The sequence below is a fragment of the Protopterus annectens genome, chromosome 1.part1, assembly GCF_019279795.1.
Source record: "Protopterus annectens isolate FY-2018-M chromosome 1.part1, PAN1.0, whole genome shotgun sequence".
Classification (NCBI taxonomy): domain Eukaryota; kingdom Metazoa; phylum Chordata; order Ceratodontiformes; family Protopteridae; genus Protopterus; species Protopterus annectens.
In genome coordinates this window covers 877,543,259-877,560,493 of record NC_056726.1, presented here as the reverse complement: position 1 = coordinate 877,560,493, position 17,235 = coordinate 877,543,259, and positions in this window count along the sequence as shown.

The following is a 17,235-nucleotide window of genomic DNA, read 5'->3' as shown; positions in this document are numbered from 1 at the left end:
CAAACAAAGACTGCAAACAAACAACCAGGCCATAGAGACAGCAAACCTGAACTCAGCTGTGCTACAGCTACTAGCTACACTATTTTAGGCAGAAAACACTACAGACATGTTTATCACAACGGAAAAAAAACAGCAGTGAGCCACTAAATGAAAGTTTTAAACAGATAAAGGATCAAGGAGACTCTAGAGAATGCTTTTAACTGCAAACAAATCAGTTATATGATATACTCCTTTGCAGGAAATCACTCAGAACAAACAAACAGATGCTTAACAAATAGAGAAAACTTCCAGTTAATACCTTTCACACAGTGAAACTAACTAAAAAAAGCTTTACAGTGTGACAGTAACTAGCTAAAAAAGCTTTACAAACAGTGTGACAGTAGCACGCGTGATTTAATAGGCCCTGGGCAGACACTTTTAGTACAACCATGCAGATTAGTTTATAGCAATAAAATACAGTAAAAAGTATGCAGCAGACAATACAACAGTGCTATAAATTCCTAGAATAAGCAATAACTAGTAAAAATAAGCAAAAAAAAAAAAAAAAGAAAACAGGATACTTATTGTTATATATCACAGACCAGAGTTGTGGTCAGTGCCCCTCCTCCACTCAGCTCAGTCAGTTATGAATGCTTTCTTTTATTAATTGTATATGTTGGCCTTTTTGCAGTTCTCCCTCCATTCTCGTTATCCTTAAACTCCAAATGTGAACTACAAAAATGAAAGGCAAGTTTCTCAGATCATCTCCAGTCATGTTTGTTTCTGCTACGCATACATGTTATTTATTTTATTTATTTATTTTACATTTATTTTACATTTGTTAACCGGGCTAGTCTAACTGGATATATTTCCATTTTCAGCAGAGGCCCGGGGAGAAAAGCTCCACAAAGACATAGTAACTATTACATACGATGCAATAAAGAGCAGCATAAAAATATACTGTATCAGGAAAATATTATACAAAAAAAATCAAACTTATTGTATTCAGAATTAACAGTTGTACAATAATGTACTCGTCATTCTTGGAAGCAAAACACAAGCATAACTTATTTAGCATAATCAAACATCATAAGAAAGAGAAAAGGACATTTAAAGACAACTATGTAAGTAGATTAGATATTTATATGAACCCTCAGTAAACTGAGTAATATAATCAGGAAGGAGAAGGATAGAGGAGGGGTAAGTGATAGAATAGTGAGGAAATAAAATAGAAGGTAGCAGAAGTCACAGAGATGAAGGGGTAGTGGGAATAGTCGAATACATGGGTTCAGTCTGGGTTAAGGCAGGGACATAGCCAGTGTTTTGTAAGGTAGAGTCTAAGTTTTTGTTTGAAAAGGACAGGAGATAAAATAGAAGTCAGTTCAGTGGGCAATAGGTTCCAGTGTTTACCAATGGAGTTAGAGAACAGGGAGTCACCTGCAAGGTTATTGGATTTGATAGCAGTAACTAGGAGTTTGCTAGAGGAGCGGAGTGAGTTCAGGTTAGAATAAGGGGTGAAGAGATTAGAAAATGAAGGAGTGTTGTTTGGCAGATAAAAAGATCTGTGGATAATGGGAAGTTGGGAAAGAAGCAACATGTTTTGTAATTCAAGCCAGTGAAGTTGTTGTAGGTTCAGGCAGTGGTGAGTTCTGAATTGATTACCAGTAACAAATCTTGCTATACTATTGTATGTGGTGGTCAATTTAGAAAGATTAGTTTTCTTCAGGTTAGTGTAAATTGGAGAGGCATAGAGAAGAGTGGAAATGAGATGAGAGTGTGCCAAAGTAGCTTTGGCTGTTGGGGATAAGAATGTTTTAATTCTATAGAGGGAGCCCAGTTTTCTATGTACAGTTTTAATAGTGTTGTTTATGTGATAATCAAAGGTAAGATTGTTGTCAATAGTCACACGTAGCAGTTTGGTAGAAGAGTCAGGTGATATGAGAGTATTGTTAATAGAAGAGATAGAGAAATCCAATGGGGGGGATCTGGTAGTGGGTTTGAAAAGGAGGAGATTTGTTTTTTTGGCATTAAGAAGTAGGCAGCGTTTTAAGAACCATGCTTCAACAGTATGGAATACCTTTTGAGTAATAGTTTGAAGCTCTGGGATGGTTTTTGCAGAGCAGATGAGTGTGGAGTCATCTGCATATTGTATGCACGTAGTTTGGGGAATAGCTACTTGTAAGTCATTTATGAATAGGGAGAAAAGAAGGGGTCCAAGAATTGAGCCTTGTGGTACACCGAGTGAGATCGGGAGAAGAGAGGAGAGTTTATTCTCCCAGAGGACAGCTTGTTTCCTGTTGGAAAGATAGGAGGTGAACCACTGGATGGCATTCGGTTCAATAGCAAGTGATTCCAAGATTTTTAGGAGGAGAGGGTGATTGACCATGTCAAAAGCTTTTGATAGGTCGATGAAAAGTGCTGTAGATAGGGTATTATTATTACGGTTTTTGTTAATGAAGTCAGTAAAGGAAAGGAGAGCAGTAATAGTACTATGAAAAGGTCTGAAACCATGTTGACAATGAGATAGTATTTTATGTTTAGTTAAGTGATACATTAGCTGGTGGTGAATACATTTTTCCATGATTTTTGCTAGTGGAGACAGGAGGGCAATGGGTCTATAATTAGAATATTCTGTAGAGTTTCCTCCCTTATGTAAGGGTATAATATGTGAGATTTTCCAGATATCAGGGATGTTTCCTTCTTTAATGGTTCTGTTTATAAGAATAGATATGGGATAGGCTATTTCTGTGGCTGCTTTTTGAAGAAATTCAGATGGAAGTTGGTCAGCTGATGGGGTACATGGCTTAAGCTTTTGAATACATTTTAGGATGAAGGTGGTAGAGATGGGCTGTTTAATAAAGCTTGGTAGATTAGTAGAGGCAAGTTGAGGAACATTAGAGTTATCTGAAGAAAGGTGAGAGGCTAGTGAGTTGATAGTATCAGTGAAAAAGGAGTTGAAAGCGTTGGCAGTTTCAAGGGAAGAAATTTTGTCTGATCCCAAGGGGGAGGGAGTGGAAGTTTGTCCAGGGTGAAGAAGTTTGTTCAATTTTGCCCAGAATTTTTGGGGATTGTTATGATTAGATTGCTGGCGGTTACAATAGTAGAGTTTTTTATCAGAGAGAATAGCTTTTTTGGTAATGTTTCTTTGGTGTCTAAAGGTTTGATGATCTGAGGGTAGTTTACTTGTTCTCCATTTTAGCCAGAGTTTGTTTCTGAGTAATATTTTCTGTCTTGTTTCTTTAGATAGCATGGAAATATCATAAAAAGTGTTATATTGTGCATCATAACAATTGTAAAATTGCACATTAGAATACTAACACTTATAGGCATGGAATTTGACAAGTTAATTACTGCATTTATGCATGTCTTGGAGCTTATCTCCCCGGGCCTCTACTGAAAAAGGACATGTATCCAGCTAGACTAGCCCGGTCAACAAATGTAAAATAATTAAATAATAAATAAATAAATTTATTATTTCAACTAACCAGTTAGGTTAATTGATTCAAGTACCATTATCTGCCATGACCCAGGCATAAATTATGGACTTTTCATTTACATATTAGTCCATAGTGGGCAGTATAAATTAGAATATGCATATTTTCACACCGGCATAGTATAATGTAAAAAAAAAAGACACAGTTTGACATGGCAGGACATAAAACTGTGGGTTCCTTTCAAACATAATGCAGCATTTAATAAGCTACACGTAATCCAGAGCAGTTATATGTTGATTACATACCAGAAAAAAGTAGACAGTAACTAATCAGAACTGTAATTCCCAATATGCACTTGCATGGCAATTAATGCAATTTGGACAAAGTCAAATAGCTAGAAAATACTTTAAAACAGTTTACTAAATGCGTGGCCCTCTTGTCAAATATATTGCACAGTAGAAAGCTCTTTATCACAGTAAGAACTCAGAGCAATAATAATCATGTTTGTTAACCATGTAGAACTATTAGCTTTTTAGTCTCTTTTCAGGAGGGACCAGGGAGCAATGTCTGGTTCAGTGACTTGCTCAAGGTCACATAGTAAGCAAATGAGCACTGAGGGAATCAAACCTTGTACCACTATGGACTAATGTGAATGCAAAGGTCCAATGAAGCCCATAACTATGGGGAAAAAAGCAACAGCAATTCCACATAACTCTGAATACAAAAACAAACTAAAAATAATTAATCCACTGCAGTTACACTTCCTTGCACTCCGCATGTGGATTCCCAACCTCCATATTCTGAATTCCAGGTATACTACTGTAAATGCTATTGTATATCAGAGATGACGGAAATGCATGCAGTAACATTATTTGTAAAATTAGTAACTTTTTGATTAAAAAGAAATCACATTTATGGGCTTTGCATATACATGATCTGCAAATACAACAGTCACCTCCTGTATATTAATGCAAATGAATAGCTGATGACAGTAACTATCATTACAGTGTTTTGCAAGGCACATAATAAAACCACCTTCCTTGTATGTCTGTGTATAACCAATTTCATCAGTTTATTGGCCATCTTAACATATAACACACAAAAAAAGTTTACTGAAAGCCAAATTCAGGGTATTCACCACAGGACTATTGTCAAGTTATCTACTGAACCACTAACAAATTAACAGACTATCTAACAGAAAGCAAGTCGATTCAGTTCATTTTTGCAGTTAGTTATATGATCTTCATGTGGGGAAACTATTGGTTTCTACTATTTCACTGTTTTCTGTTAACAGATTACAGTAGTTGGAGACAATTTATAGCTAGTTAAGCCTTCTGCACTGACATGTTTGTTTCTGTACAGCATGTCTAGTTTTTGATGGGTTTTCTTGATATTGCTTTGGATGTGGAGGTCAGATTTATGACTCCTAATAGGTTGGTATGGTAAACTAGTTCAATTTTAGTACCATTTACCAAAAAGATTTTGAAAGATGCTTTGTTAGGAGTGTGAGGTTTTGGGGTAAAGAGGAGGAGTTTGGCATTTTGTTAGTTGTGGTGGAGTTGTGCTTTTGTAAGCCAGGTTTCCATAGTGATGACAGCTTGTTGAGTGATTTGTTGGAGGTAAGTTATGTTGTTTGAATAGCAGATAATGATAGAGTCATCTTCATATTGAATCAAGTTGCCTTCTCAGGAAGATGAATGTAGGTTATTGATAAAAATATTGAATAGTAGAGGACCAAGAATGGATCCTTGTGGACTCCTGTGGAAGTGGGAAGGTATGCAGAGATGGATCCTTGCCATTTTACAGCTTGTTGCCTGTTGGCAAGATAGCTATAGAACTATTGAATAGATAGAGATGATAGACCAAGGATGGAAAGTTGATTGAGGAGTTTACTCTGAGAGTCCATGTCAAAAAGAAAAGAAAGACATCATGGCTTTAGGCCCCAGCACAACACCACTACTGCTCTACTACATTTTAACAATATAATAAACCAACATGGAATGATGGTCTGCTTGTGTCCACCATGTACTTAGACTTGTCAAAGGCATTCGATACTGTCTCACACCAGCAACTGCTCGTCCAACTCTCCTCAATAGGGCTTTCACAATACTCCTTGTTGTGGATCCTTAGTTACCTATCTGGAAGGCAACAAGCCATTAAATGGCAACAAACCTACTCATCCTTTCAGCCAGTTACTACAGGTGTCCCTCAGGGCACTTTCCTGGGTCATCTACTATTTAATATATTTATTAATGACCTCCACACCTCCACTCACCATGCTGGTTTAGTTCAGTATGCAGATGACTTAACATTAATATGTGCAGTGTCAACAATAAATAAGCTCCAACACATTATCCAAAAATCTTTCGCCTCTGTAGAAGTTGTCAAAATCAAAAGCAGTCTTTTACCATAAAGTCAGTAATAATGCTGTCATTGAAACTGTAACTCAAAGTAAACTTCTAGGCATTATAATAGATGACAGTCTCAAATATGACCCCCATAGACTGCACACTATCAAATCCTCATACTAGAAACTAGGCTCCCTTTATAGGATCAATGGATTCCTTCTAGATACTGCAAGCAAAACTCTAGCCACTACCTTTTTGCTGCCTACTCTCTTGTATGTTGCTCCTCTGCTAACAGATATAAACAGTGCTCAAAGAAAGAAATTTGCCTCCTGTACAATAAAATAACTACATTTTCCACCAGTCTCCCTCATAGGACCCAACATTGTCTTATCTTAAAGCAATTAACTGGCTTGAACTGCACAACTGTTTAACATATTCACAACTGACTACAGCACACACACTCATTCATCATCCAGAAAAATGCTATGCCCTACAAAACTTATAAATACCCTACTGTCTAGCAAGGGACCTTTGTTCTAGTAACAAATTCTAATTACTTACAAATAAGTCAAATAATGTCACAAGAGACTTGGTCTACTCCCAGTGCATTGCTAAACTCTGGAATAGTATTCCCATGCAAACAAAACTCTCTGACTAGTTCAGTAGTTGTAATCCACTGCTTAAACAACATGTTAACCAATCATGCACATGCTCATCACAGGGTTAAAACTTTTTTCCCTGTACAATACTATCCAAATACTGTTCTTAAACATAATATTCTCAACCTCTTACTGCAATGACAAAACAATTTTTATTCATAACTGCTACCTGTACAATCCACTAAGTTGCATGTGTGCTTTCTCTTTAATAATTTCCACCTCTGTAAAATCTTAGAATGTATATGTAGAAATGTAACTACTGCTTGTGTCTAAATATAAATAGAAATGTAACTACTGTTTGTGTATAAATATAAATAGAAATGTAACTACTGTTTGTGTATAAATATAAATATAAATGTAACTACTCTGTGTTTGACTGGAACTCAGTGTAATGCAATGTAAGCAAATTGAGCTTTTCTTCCCTGGCCTCCATTGAAAATGGGTATTACCCAGTCGGACTTTCCTGGTAAACAAAGACAAATACATAATCAATCAATTAGTAAATAAAGCTTTTAGCAGATCTATAAATACTTCAAATACAAGTTTATTACAGTTGTGAGCTTTATTGACAGTGTCTGTAAATGATAGCAATGCAGTGGAGGTGCTGTCATCTGGACGAAATCCATATTGTGTATTGATGATTAGCTTATTTTCTAAAACACAGTGGAGAAACTGTTGATGTATACATCTTTCAAGGATTTTAGAAAGGGGAGATAGGATAGCAATGGGGTATAAATTTGTAATGTCAGTGAATTTACCTGGTTTATGTAAGGGGATAATATGCACCATTTTCCACACGTTAGGGACACAGGATTCTGTTACTAAATGCTGATTTGGTATGCTACTGCATATGCAGCTAGATTTAGGTATTCCAGGGGGAGGTTGTCAGCTGAGGAGGAACAAGGTTTTAGTTGATGTAAAAACTTTTTTATGAGAGTTATAGAAACTAGCTGAAAGGTAAAGTAGGTGGAGCTGTCTGTATGGGTATTAGAGAGGTTGCAGTTAGGTGAGCTTTGTTTAGGAAATATGCTAGGGTCTAAGGTAAAAGTAGTTAACTGTGTGGAAGGGGGGTTCTTAGGTGAGTATTAGGTTAAGTTGGCTATGAATTCTATGAAGTATGTCTTGAAACAGGCAGCTGTTTGAAAAAGGGGAATATCTATGTATGGGCTGGGATCCCTTTTTGTACCTGGGTTGATGAGACAGGATATGGAGGACCAGAATTTTTTAGGGTTGTTTTTATCTTGCAGATGAGTATAATAAGACTTTTTATGTGTATTAACTTGTTTCTTGACTTGGTTTAGTAGCTGTCTGAATAATTTCCAATTTTTTGTCATTTTTATTCTTTTGCCAGTAAATCCATGCTTTGTCTCTCCTAAGGAGTTTGCATCGGTTTGGTGAACCATGAGGTGTGGCTATTGTTAATTCTTTTTGTTTGCTGTGGTGCTAATGTATTAAGAATAATTTAGAAATGCTACACTGAAGTATTCAACTCCATAATTTAAGGGGAGTCTTTTCAAGGATGGACAAGTTAACTGCTGTCAGAGCTATAGTGAAAGACTCCTTGGAGAAACTGGAGAGATTATGGGTAGTTTTGAGTTTACATTCCTTTTTTAGTTGTGTAATAGTCCTGTAGGTATAAGCTAGCAGGTGGCCACTTAATCTATCATGGAGGCTACCTGAGAAGGTAAAAATTAGATGGGGTAGTAACCAGAATCCAGCCCAGGATAGATTGCTGGGAGTTATTTTTGCCATATTTTGTTGATGTATTAAATAGTTGAGTGAATCCAAAGAGCTTCACGCTGTTGATTGCTAAATTTGTGGAAAATGCTGCCAATCAATGTTTACATAATCCAAGATGATCATTTCACCTGCAGGATAATATGTTAAGTATTGGAATGTTCTGTCCTGGGGGATATATAACACTGCAATGCATATGCTCTTGGCTCTATTACGTTTTAGGAATAAGATTAGAATTTCTGGTTTTCCAAAGTTTGGGATTGTGCCTGGATAGGGAGTTATTGTAGGAATATTTGGGAAGATTATAGCTGTTCCATTTGCTTTTTATGTGTTCTATCAAGCCGAATAATATTATAAACAAGGGTTATTATTTCAGCATCTACTGTATTTCAGGCTTCAGCCATGTCTCTGTTGTGGCTAGGATGTCTGGGTTGTGTTGGGACATCCAAGCATGAAAATTTGCAGTTTTGTTGCATATGCTTCTAATATTTAGAGTGATTATTTTTAAACTTTTAGGATGTATTCTTTGGTTTTGGGTTTGATTGGGACCTGGGTTGGGGGAAGGTCACCACATTGATGTATGGTGAAGAAAGATGGCTTGTTTATTATGCCATTTTTAGCAGAGATGGGTAGATGTATTACCTTGACATTGGGACTGACATTTTTTAGTATTTTGGGGTTACAACAGTGGAATGGCATTATGTGAATAAGACTGAAGCGATTTTTGAGTAGCTAACGGGAAAATGGTTTATAGATGAAGATGAAATAATGGCTGAGATGTGCTTATTTATTATTACTACTGGTGGAGATACTAGGAATGAGAGGAGAAGGATGAATAACAGAATAAAGGAGAGAAGCAGCATGTCTGGTGTTGTAAAATAATGCAGTATGGTGATGTGAGGTAATGAGCAGTGATAATAGTGTGGAGAATAGGTACATTTTGATGGAGAGGGAGCAGACTGAGATTTGAAAATGATTTAGTACAGAAGTGGGTGGAATGGTATAATGAGAACATTTTGTGATTGGATAGTGCAGTTAGGTGCAAGACAGGAAGATGAATAGAAGAGGTGGGGTAAGTGAGGTATAAGTGTAGATGTAGTGGGAATGGGTGAAAACTTAGGGAAGGGTAGGAAAGCAGTGTGAAGCCTGAGTGTAGTGGGGGCTGAACAGAGTGGGTCAGCTGACTGTGTAGTAAGTATCAGGAAAACAAATAGTAAAACTGCAGCAAGACAGGAGGTAAAACAAGTCCAGATAATTTTAAAGACAGTAGTACAACCTGCTAGATTGCTGTTAACATACAGCTAAATTAACTGCAACAGGCAGTATTGCAGTGACTTTGGCTTGAAATCTGGCTATAGCAGAAGGAGAAACAAATGAGACGAGGGGAGAGGCAAATAGGTACTTCAATAAAATGCAGTTACTCCCACCCCACAGATGGTTTGCCACCAAAAGCAATCAGTCAGGTAGAATGATTATGGTTACAAAGACACACCCCAGGATTCATGAAGCTCCGTGCATGGAGTGGTTCTTGTCCATTTTGAATAGTAGTGAGGCTTGCATATGCATGAAGGCGCACTGCTATTTAATCTAAACAGACATGAACCAGGAATCAGCACAGGGGGAGTGTGTCAACAGTGCCTGCACATGTAGCACACCCCCTTCACTCAGAATGTGTCATACAGCACTTTGTGACACAGATGAGTGTCAAGTTATATAATATTAGAGCTTGGCTCTAATAGTATATAGTAAACGAGTGTCTGCAGACACTGAAATTTAAGTAGCTAACATTTCAGTGTCCACGGACACTGAAAAAAAAAACACAAACACCTAGAAGGCAGCAGTCTTCAAGTGCACACCCCCAAATGTATGCTCTCTTGCCCTACATGCATGGAAGCAGTAGGGCAGGAGGAAAGCAATAAAAATAAAAAAAATGTTTTTTTTCATCAAATAAATCAGAAATTTAAGTGGTGCGCAGCTTGTTTGCATGTCGCGCCACTATGCTTAGCCTGGCTGAAATTCTGAAAATAAAAGACAAGTGCTACTGTGATAGAAAACATCATCAAGTTGCTGTAGTGTAGTGATGTTGTCATGGTTTAGTATGTAGAACATGCTCAGTTTGAATCCTCCCTCTGCCAAATTATTTAATAAACTTTTAAGGAATTTGAATGATAGATGTCAATTCTATAGCTCACGTATAGCACAGTAGTGGTGGGAATATGTAAAAAATAATTAATAAATTTAATGAAAAAAAAAGATTTAAGCAATGCTTTGCTAGTGTAAGCATTGCTTTCCGGCTTTCACCTATGCTTACCTGGTTTAAGCATTGCTATGCAGGTTTGCATGGAGCTAAGCATAGTTCAGCATGTTAAAACTGGCCAATCAAGACAAAGTGCTTGAAAACTGCCGTATCTAAACTGTGCAGGCAGAAATGCAGCCATAACCATTTGGAATTGCTCACAGCAGGAACAAAATATCTGGTGTCGGTGAAGCTGTTCACTTCCGAACGCAACGTTTGAGCATCCAGGAGTCCATGGTCATGGTTGGGCTCCTAGTAAAAAAACATGATGGCAGGCTGCTGCAGGGCTGGTACCAAGGCTCGAAGTAAAAAGCAGAGGCTTGAGCCCAGCTTGCATGTGATCTCACCAGTTCCACTGGCATACCCCTGACTGGTGATCAGGTACGTCACCACCATAATGACCTGAAGAAGAGGAGGGGTGCACTCTTAGACCAGTGGATCCAAGAAGCCTGAGCGCAGGATGTCCCACCTGTCTGTAAGTATGCAGTCTTATGTATCTCTAAGTATGGAAAAAGTTCAACTTGTGACGGTGCATGTGTGATTAATATGTGATGTCTCCCCATACAGCTGTTGTGGAGAGGTCCCAGAATTTTGAGGCTCATATCCAGCGACTGGCCCGGCTGCGTCAGCAGTATGGTGAGTACAGAATACTCCCTACTATTAGCAGTAAGAAATCAAAATTATAGTAATGGTAGTACTGCCCGTATATATAATTGTGCTGTAAAAGTCAGGAATAAATGCTTGTGTCAGACTGCCAGCATTACAATGGAGTATTCCCAGCTGCTGTGTAATACAGATGTCAGTAGCAAACAAGGTACAATATGCAGGACAGGAATATTACAATAAGTATGAGTGTGTCTGAGTGAACGTGACAAGAAAGTGCCATGTCAGGGCTACTGTAACAGTTAGAAATGGAATGCATTCCCCTGAGCAGATCATGCAGGAATAATAATTATGGATTTCTGAGTTGTAAAGACCCCAAAAGTACCTCACCAAGAGGATCAAGGGGCTCAAATAGATGCCCTATGCAGTTCAGCTAAAGAAACTTCAGCTCTACTCAGTTGCGTACCACCTACTCAGAGGCAATCTGTGTCTGACGTATAAAGCCATATCCAACCCAGAATTAATGGACATGCTTCACCTCAGGAAATCCAAATCCCTTAGAGCTACACACTCCAGGGACTTGAACCTCAGCACAGAAATAAATAGGACATGCTGGAGGGACAGATTCATATCCCAGAGGGTCCCCTCACTCTGGAACAAAATCCCAATCAATGTTAGGCAGAGCCCCTCACTGACCCTCTTCAATAGAAATCTTGACGAGTGAATGGAAGATCATAAGTTTACCCCTGTGATCCCTTCTGTGTCCCTGCTTGACAGAGGTACAGTAAACTAACCTTAACAGGGCTACCTTCTGTGACCTACTATACAGAGGCACAGTCAACTAATCTAAAAGGGTGGCAAAAGCTAAACACACTCTGGCTAGGCTTATAAATGCCCTAGGGCAGATAGCCTAGTATCAACCTATAAACCTATGAACCTATGAACCTAAAACTAATAAAGGTGATCCCAAACACTGGTATGTATCATCTTACTTGTACCTGAAAAATAGAAATGTGTATGTCCTGCAGAATGCATTAACTGAGGTGAACTGAGTTAGCACTGCATACTTTAGAATGCGCATGTCAAATAACTGAAAAAAGCAACAGTACATATTGCCATCAGAATGTGTTCTCCTTGTTTGTCTGCCAGAAGTGTGTTGTGTTAACCTTTGAATTTCAGCTGTATGTAGCTGTGAATATACTGAAAAATATATAAGGCTAACAGGTGCAGACTTAAAACCTACATTGCGTACTCAGGAATCTAAATTGCAGTATGTAGTTTTAAAACAGTGAAATGTGCAATCCAGCTAATGTGCACATGTTTTACAAACAGTGGCACCAATGTCTGTTATATATGCATAATTTGTATTGAAAATGGGAAACAACTAATGCAACATGTCATAATAAAAGTACTGTGCACAAAAATATGCACTGGATAGAAATGTCATCAGCAACACCCAACACCTCCCCAGTAGTTCAGTCTGATAAGGACTTGGCCTGTCGTTCAATTTTGAACAGGCACCACGGTTTGAATCCAAGGACCGCCACTAACATCACAGTATGGTTCTACAGTTGTAAACTGCAATCTGAATAGAAAAAGTAATGTACTGCAACACATAACATTTTCCATACAGGGCACGCAAGTAAAGAAATCTGAATAAAAATACTAGTATGATGTATATAACTACGAAAGGTGTACAATTGCTGTGTTGATAAGCCCCAGTCCTACAACTAGATGCAAGATAGACATCCACGCTCTGCAGTTAGACCCAGACAAGCTCCTCAAATATCACGCTGTCACGGATAGTTTCCCCAGTCGCCAATAAGCCTGCACACAGATAATGTCACAGTAGATGTATGTGAAAGGCAAAACACACACTCCAGGGCCTGCAACTAATATGTGAAGCTGAAATATGTGTAGAAACAGCAATTTAATGTGCACACAGTTCATCTGCACAGAGCCCACAGGTAAAGAAATTGGTATACAAACAGGTCTGATGTGTATAACTAAAATAAGGATATAATTGCTCTGTTGATATCTACAGCTGTTGGTGTTCTGTACCAGCCCCATGGCCCAGGTAGAGTGTAAGTGCGGTCAGAATGTAGAGTAGTGAATAGTAGTGTACTGACAAATATACCTGATAGCAGTTGTAAATTAAATTTGTTCCCTTCTCCCTCCACTCAACTGATCCAACCATCACACTGAAACCAACATGGGTATGTTCCTAAACAAACCTCTACTGTTGGGACCATTGTTCCATTTGGTTTATCATTGTTTAAACTGTGTGCATACTAATATTCGCTGCTTGAATAATCATTTTATTGCCTGCCTGACATACGACTAAATGGCATGCTGTTGCAACACTGAATTCCATTCCATATATGCATGGGTTCTGTTTGATATGGCACTGTTATAATTGCACTGTGTTGGGTAAATGGAAATCTCCATGCATGCTATTTTGACTAATGTTGTAATGTGTTGTGCATGACTAACCAATATTCATTGTTAATTTCCACACCATAGCACATATGGGAAGGCAGATGCCAGCGGATCTGCCACTCCCACCCCACCTGGCTGAGGTACTGGGTCCCAGCATGTCTGGGACCCAACCCAGATTTCCCTCATCTGCTAGTTCTGCAGCACCCTTGGATGGAACTGCTGCAGGGGATGGGGCACACCCCCCTACAAATGGGAGTGGTGAGGATCTTGTCACCTTGGATGAGGTCTGTTGCATGGTCTGCAGTGTCCTTCAGATGGAGCTGGATTACCCCCTGTGCTAGGTGGAGGGCAGGCTGCTGCAGCTAGAGGGGCAGGTGGCTGCTTCAGTCCAGCTCCCAGCACAGCCACCTTTGGGGTTGTGAAGGAGTAGTGGTGACTGCCATCGGGTGGGGACATCAGTGCCACTACTACCATCTGGGGGGCTCATGAGACTCAGATTCCCAACCACCTTTCCCATCAAAGTGTTTACCCTGCCCTTGTGTCATACACCACCCTGTCTGCTGTCTTGTCTGTCTTGTCTATCTGCAAATGCAACCTCTCCTAACAAACTGCCCTCACCACAGTTGCCTATAATCCTTCCTTAACATTCCACTCTCACCTTAAAAAAAAAGGGCATCTGTCCCACAAAACAAAATCACGTCCCATAAATAGCTCTGCATTTTGCCCAAAGACATGTACCCATCACACAATCTAACCCTACCAATAAGCTGCATTGTATGATCCCCACACACCTCCCTGTAGGGTGTAAGGCTCCAAATTCTAAATTGCCACATTGAAAGCAGCTGTTGCTGCCAAACAAATGCAGAGCTTTGGTCCTTTCCTACACCCATCCTGCACATCCCTACCTGATTGTCCTCTTGCTTGGCCCCCTGCTTGCCCCAATTTCACCACTTTCCTATCTCCTTTTTTTCTTTTCTTTATTTGAAATTAGTGTGGGTTTAAGTGTCTGTAAGTAGCCATAAGCTAAGCAAAGCTAACGTAAGTGTCGCTTAGCTCCATGCAAACCCATGCAAACCTGCTTCCAACTGCTTTAAAGAGCCTTAGTCACTCTGTCTCCAAAAGCCCCTGTTCTGTCAGCAGCAAAATAATCAGCCCTTGCAAGTTTCAAACCCAGGACTGTGCAGACTACAGCCAAAGTGACTTACCACTAAGCCATTTCAGATGTTAATAAATGTGATGTTTTCTTGAACATATCATCCAGCAAAGTCAATCAACAGTAGAGGAAATGTATTTATATATGTAGATGTATGTATGTATATATATCTAGAGATTTATATATATGGGTGTACTTTTCTAAAATAAAAATTAACTTTTTTGAAATGGGAAAGGACATCCCCACTTAAGTGAAAGTGCACTTTAACAAAAGTGCATTTTCGCTTAAGCTCACTAGACTGACCCTACCGCACCACAATCGAAGACATTGAAAAATGGGCTATGTCCTCCACTGTGGTGCAATAGTCATGAAAGTTAGGATTAGGGCACGGATCAAGGTAAGGGGATAGCCCTACTAACTATCCCCTTACCCTAACCCGTGCCCTAACCCTAAGGTCCTTGACTATCGCACCACAGTGGAGGACATAGCCCGATTTGGAATGTCTTCCACTGTCGTGCGATAGTCACGGACCTTAGGGTTAGTGCACAGGTCAAGGTAAGTGGATAGACCTGCTAACTATCCCCTTACCCTAACCCGTGCCCTAACCCTAAGGTCCGTGACTATCACACCACAGTGGAGGAAATAGCCTGATTTGGAATGTCTTCCACTGTCGTGTTGTAGTCATGAACCTTAGGGTTAGGGCAAGGGTTAGGGTAAGGGGATAGCTAGTAGGGCTATCCCCTTACCATGACCCATGCCCTAACCCTAAGGTTGGTGACTGCTAGCCCGTTCAGTCTAGCAGGTTCGTGAAAGTGCACTTTTGCATTAGTGTGGGTGTACTTTTGAAGTTCAAAGTAGTGAACTTTCATTCTTCAAAAGTACACCCATATATATATATATATATATATATATATATATATATAATATGTCTATATATATATATATATATATATATATATATATATATATATATTTTTTTATAAAATATATATATATATATATATATATATATATATATATATATGTCAAAATGTATATATAAAACATATATATATATATATATATATATATATATATCAAAATGTATATATAAAACATATATATATATATATATATATATATATATATATATATATATAAATATATATATATATATATATATATATATATATATATATATATATATATATATATATCATTGGATCTACACTCTGAACTTCTCACTGCAAAACATCTGACCAAAGGCACTGTTAATGGGGGTGAAGGGGCCCAAAATAAGTACTTTTTGTAATTATTGATATCATCCCCTCCTCCACAGCTGAACAGATCTGCCTTGCAACACAATAACCAACACTTGCAAGTCTCATACCCAGGACCCTACTTAATATAGCCACAACAAGTTAACAGTAATCCATCTCAGCTGTATGATGTCAGGATGATATCAATAACATATCATGCAGAACAGTCTGTCTCCCACAGGGAATGTACAATGTGGAAGCAGTAAACATTCCAATGATACATACATATGCACCCCCCCCCCACACACACACATATTACTACTTATAGATATGTATAAGAAGATATATTTAGAGGGTGCACAGCATATCGAACAGTCAGTATTACTACAGTTGCCACCTTTTAAAATGGCCAGTTGATTCGTTCATACAAAAAATAATTATTGCATGAAACGTATACCCATAGACAAGTCAAAAGATATGATACCACACACAAGTTTGCATACATAGAAATATTTATTTGTGCACTATTTCAGTTGTATATGCCATTTCATATAGCAGTTAGGTGTTTGAAATACATAATAACTGAGTAATGCAACTTTCAAACAAAACATTTGATACAGTAATCTGAAAACATAACATGTTGCTGTCCAGGCTAAGGCCTTCAAGTAGTGCAACAGTAAAACAAAAACTTGCCTTGAAGATAAGAATCAATCAACACTTATTAATTACTGAAGTCGTTCAGCAGCCTTCAATTACACTTTGTACTCAACCCCTAGGGGGAAAGAATTAAGCTGTCACAATGAAAATGTATCTGTTACATAACAATGCTTAACTTAAAACATCACTATCAGATTGCCAAACAGAACTGTCTGCAACACAGTAAGCTCTAGCCCACCACTGTTGCCATGGTGAAATGAATGAAAATGTACAGCCATATACCTTCATGTGTCTTACTACTCATATCCCTCACATGTAACAGCCTAGGTAAAAAAACAGTTCATACCCCTCCCAAATAAAATGTCTTACAAGGGCATATAACAGTGTTTTACATACACTGACCTCTGGACTGTACAAGGTCACACAGGTTTTGATCAGCTGAAGCCCTCATATATATGGACCCTACCCCACAATTTGTGTGGGAGTCCACAACATCACTGGAATGATAGCAGGAATGCCAGCACTAAATAATGATAAGCCACAACCTCTTACTGCATGAGATCTGGACAAAGCCTGGTATATAGGTGGAGGACAGAGGCTGGAACACAGGGCCATATTTACAATATTGTTGTTATACACTGTGAAAGTTGCTGGTGTTACATGATAGGTTGCAACATACCCTTACTCAGAAA